This window comes from Sapajus apella, unplaced genomic scaffold (assembly GCF_009761245.1).
Source record: "Sapajus apella isolate SASKATOON/1434 unplaced genomic scaffold, GSC_monkey_1.0 scaffold56, whole genome shotgun sequence".
In the NCBI taxonomy this organism is placed as follows: Eukaryota; Metazoa; Chordata; class Mammalia; order Primates; family Cebidae; genus Sapajus; species Sapajus apella.
The window spans coordinates 9,239,754-9,244,107 of NW_022436996.1; positions in this window are offsets into that span (position 1 = coordinate 9,239,754).

Below are 4,354 nucleotides of genomic sequence, written 5' to 3' on the forward strand. Positions count from 1 at the left end.
CCTTAAGAACTGTTTTAGAAAACATCTGCTCTGCGCTGGGAGCCTTAGGGTGGGACAGGAGCAGGGTGTAGCTGAAGCTGTGCAGAGGCCTGGCATGTAGCCCCCATATCCTGCAGGACACAGATGGGCGGGGATTGTCCTGACCTAGGCTGAGGACTGCAGAGGTCTCTCCTGAGCACTTCTGTGGGGCTGCTGGCTTCTCTGGACGGGCCCTTGTGTAGAGGTGGTTCTGTGCCATAAGGGTTCCAGGGCATTTGAGTGAGACATGAGTTTCGTTTCATCACAGGGGCTTGTTAGAGATAAGCCATTGCCATCCTCACGCCACACCTCTCCCATCACTCAGCTGCTTCTAATTTTGGCTGAAGAGTGGCAAAGGTGAAAATCCTTGTGCTGGTGGCAGCTCTTGCAGCAATGACGAGTGTGTGTTGCTGCGGTTGGCGTGGGCAGAAAGCATTGGGTCGCCCAGGAAGGGGCAGCCTTGGTGGGCTTACCCAATTATCCGCTGAAATGTTAACCCTGGCCTGGGGAGGCTGGGAGTTGTGGGTGGGCCGTGCTTTGTGAATCCTCTGAGTTCCCTGTGTGATGAGAAGTCTGTTCCCCTCCATGCCCTCCCTCACATCAGGACAGCAGGTGGCCCTCAGTCGTGGGCCCTTTCTTCAAGGCCCTTCCCTCAACACTGCCAGAAAGCTCAGGAGTGACCCAGGGTGGGGCACTGGTTCGGACTGCCTCCTGAAGCACAAGTCCCATTCATTCAGTACTGCGCCATGAGAACAAAGTGGTTCCTCTCCCAGTGGCTCCCACAGGTTCAAAGGGCCCTGGGAAAGACAGCCCCTCTGTGGGGAGGAGCAGCAGTGTGGCCTCACTTCGTGTGTCAGAGTAGCCCTGCTCTGAAGTGACGCCAAGCCAAGACCCTCCGGAGGAGTTGGCTTGAGCTGGGCAAAGAATAGGAGTGCCCAGGGACCCGCAGGTTTGGTATCGCCCAGATGTTTGTCAGAAATGTAGTCTCAGGCTGGGCCCCGGTGCTACCGAATTACTCTGCCTATAAGAAGATCCCAGGAGAGTCCTAGGCATATTGAAGTCTGGGAAACACCTGGAGTAAATGTTCCAGGCATGGGGCCAGCATGTGCAAATGCCCTGAGGCAGAAATCAAAATGTTTCTTCTGGAGGTCAGGTAGCCCAGGAGTGTCTTGAACAACTGAGTCAAATCCCTCTATATTGCCCACAAAAGACGGGATAGGAGAAAGGGTGTGTGTTATCCTAGTTAAGAGTAGGTTGATGAGAGCCCAGCATAATCGGTGCCACAATGAAGGTATGTACGGGGCCGTGGGAGCCCAGAGAGGGGACCCTGTCCCAGGTGCAGGCCTGGACAGGCTACCTCAGGAGCTGGGAGGAGGAGGAGGTGAACTTCTCTCAGTCTCCTTCACCAGTAGCACAGAGCAGCGTGCAGGGAGGCTGGGTTGCTGAGGTTAGGAGTGGCAGGGCCAGGTGTGGGGGCCTGGATTCAGGATCTTGACCTTTATTTTAGTTTGTAGGGAATCACTGATGGTTTTAAGCAGGGAGGTGACGTAATGAGATTGAGACTGATAACAAGAGTAGCAGTTAACATTTGTCTCGCCTTTAGCAAAAGCCAGACCCTGTGTTGAGCATTGCCAGATTGTCTCATTTAAGCGACCTGTGAGGTAGGTTCTTGTGTTCATTTTACAGCTAGAAAGGAGGGGGATGTGGGGCTGAGGAGCAAACAGAGCCGGGATGTGAGCACAGGCTACTCTCACTGCTGTGGCACCTCCCTCGGGAGCAAGGGAGCCAGGGCAGGCTGCGTTGTGGGTAGCCAATGGGTCTCAGGGTCAGGGGGCAGGCTCTCCAGGGCTCTGAGGCTGATCAGATGCTGACGGTGGGTGAGTGGACCTGGGAAGACAGATAAGACGCCCAGGTTTCTGAATGAAGGGTTTTGTCATTTATGAAACTTCAGCATCTGCAAAAGTAGAGACTAGGATAACACATTTTACTCATCACCCACTTAAAATGTTGTTGTATTTTTAAACAGGTCTATCCCACATTTTTTTTTTTTTTACAATGTGATGGAGGCAGGACAGGTCTTGCCTGCCTAGGTCATATCATCTCTGCCTTATAGAAAAGGAACCAGAGGTCAGAGATGAAAGAATTTCCCCCAGAGCCACAGGGTGGGTAAACTGAGAAGCAGGAACAGAACACAGAACTGGTGTTCTTCACGGCCCCAGCAGCTCCCAGAGCGTGTTGAAGCCTTCTGAAGGAAGTTAATACACGCTCCACTAAAGTAGAATTTTGTGAGTTATTTGGCTTGGGAAAAAATGGAGCTCAAACAAAACTTCCATGGGGTTCTTGGTTGAAGAACCTCTTAGAGCCTGTGGCCCTGGCAGGCCGGGCCTCACTCCAGGAGATGACAGGACTTTTGACTTCAAGGTCCCTGGCTTTGACCAAACATCCCACAGATCAACGAGCTCCCTAATGACCAGTTCTCCTAACACTGAGTCTTGTCAGCTGTCTGTCTTCTGAACACACACCTGCCTTTGGAAGTACCAAGGTGAACCTCAAGGTGGGCCAGCCCTAGGGTGAGGGCTGTGAGCTAGCAAGGGCTCCAGGAGCCCCACGGACAAGTCTGACCCTCCAGTCCACCAGGTGTACAACCTCAGACCCTACCAGGTACAGCAAAGGGATCAAACCTGAGTGGACATGCTGCTTTGACTCCTACTATAATGAATTAAAGAGGTACGCTGGGCTGGGTGCAGTGGCTCACGCTTGTAATCCTAGCACTTTGGGAGGCCAAGGCAGACGGATCATAAGGTCAGGAGTTCGCGACCAGCCTGGTCAACATGGTAAAACCCTGTCTCTACTAAAAATACAAAAGTTAGCCAGGCATGGTGGCGGACGCCTGTAGTCTCAGCTACCCAGGAGGCTGAAACAGGAGAATCGCTGGAACCAGGGAGACAGACTGCAGTGAGCCAAGATCAAGCCACTGCAATCCCACCTGGGTGACAGAGTAAGGCTCTGTCCCCACCAAAAAAGAAAAAAAAGGGAGAGGTGAAACTGGGAGGCTGCCCAGGGCCAGCGCTTAGTAACAGTAACTGAACGCCTTTTGAATGAATAAAAGGAAAATTGTAGATTCTCGGGAAACCCAGGCTTGAGGGGCCAGACAGGGAAGGGGCTCTCTTGCCTAAACCAGGGCTTCCCCTCAGCCACACCCCTCGCTCCACACTCTTTTCACTCAGCTCAGCACAAGGCAAGATGAGCACAGCTCTTGAATTCATTGTGTTCCCATCTTAGGTTACAGAGAGACAGTGGAAGAGAGAACAAAAAACCTCTGGTTCAAAAGTCAAAGCTGAGAAGGTTGTGTTTTTTTTAGACAGTCTCGCTGTTGCCAGGCTGGAGTGCAGCGGCTCGCTCTTGGCTCACTGCAACCTCTACCTTCTGGGTTGAAGCAATTCTCCTGCCTCAGCCTCCGGAGTAGCTGGGACTACAGGCGTGCACTACCACACCCAGCTAATTTTTGTATTTTTAATAGAGACGGGGTTTCACCATGTTGGCCAGGATGGTTTCCGTCTCTTGACCTCGTGATCCGCCTGCCTTGCGCTTCCCAAAGTGCTGAGATTACAGGTGTGAGCCACCACGCCTGGCCATATATATACATATATATATATATATGTATATATATGTGGGGTTTTTTTAAGACAGAATCTCACTCTGTTACCCAGGCTGGAGTGCAGTGGCATGATCTCGACTCACTACAACTTCCATTTCCCAGGTTCAAGCAATTCTCGTGCCTCAGCCTCCTGAGTAGCTGGGATTACAGGCATGCTCCACCATGCCTGGCTAATTTTTTGTGTGTGTTTTTAATAGAGATGGGTTTCCCCATGTTGACTAGGCTGGTCTCGAACTCCTGGCTTCAAATCTGCCTCCCAAAGTGCTGGGGTTACAGGCATGAGCCAGCAGGGTTGGTTGGTTTGTTTGTTTGTTTGTTTGTTTGTTTGTTTGTTTTAAGCAGCTTGGAGAAGGAATCATGGGAAAGGAGTCCTTCTATTTACTTTTCATTTTTTTACTTCTTGAGATGGGGCCTCTCTCTCCTCCTGGCTGGAGTGCAGTGGCACAGTCACGGCTCACGGCAGCCTCAGCCTCCCAGGCTCAGGTAATCCTCCCACTCAGCCTCCCAAGTAGCGAGTACTACAGGCATGCTCTACCACACCTGGCTACGGTCTGTTTTTGTTTTTTTCTTTGTAGAGATGAGGTCTCACTATGTTGCCCAGGCTGGTCTCAAACACCGGGGCTCAAGTGATCCGCCCGCCTTGGCCTCCCAAAGTGCTGAGATTACAAACATGAGCCA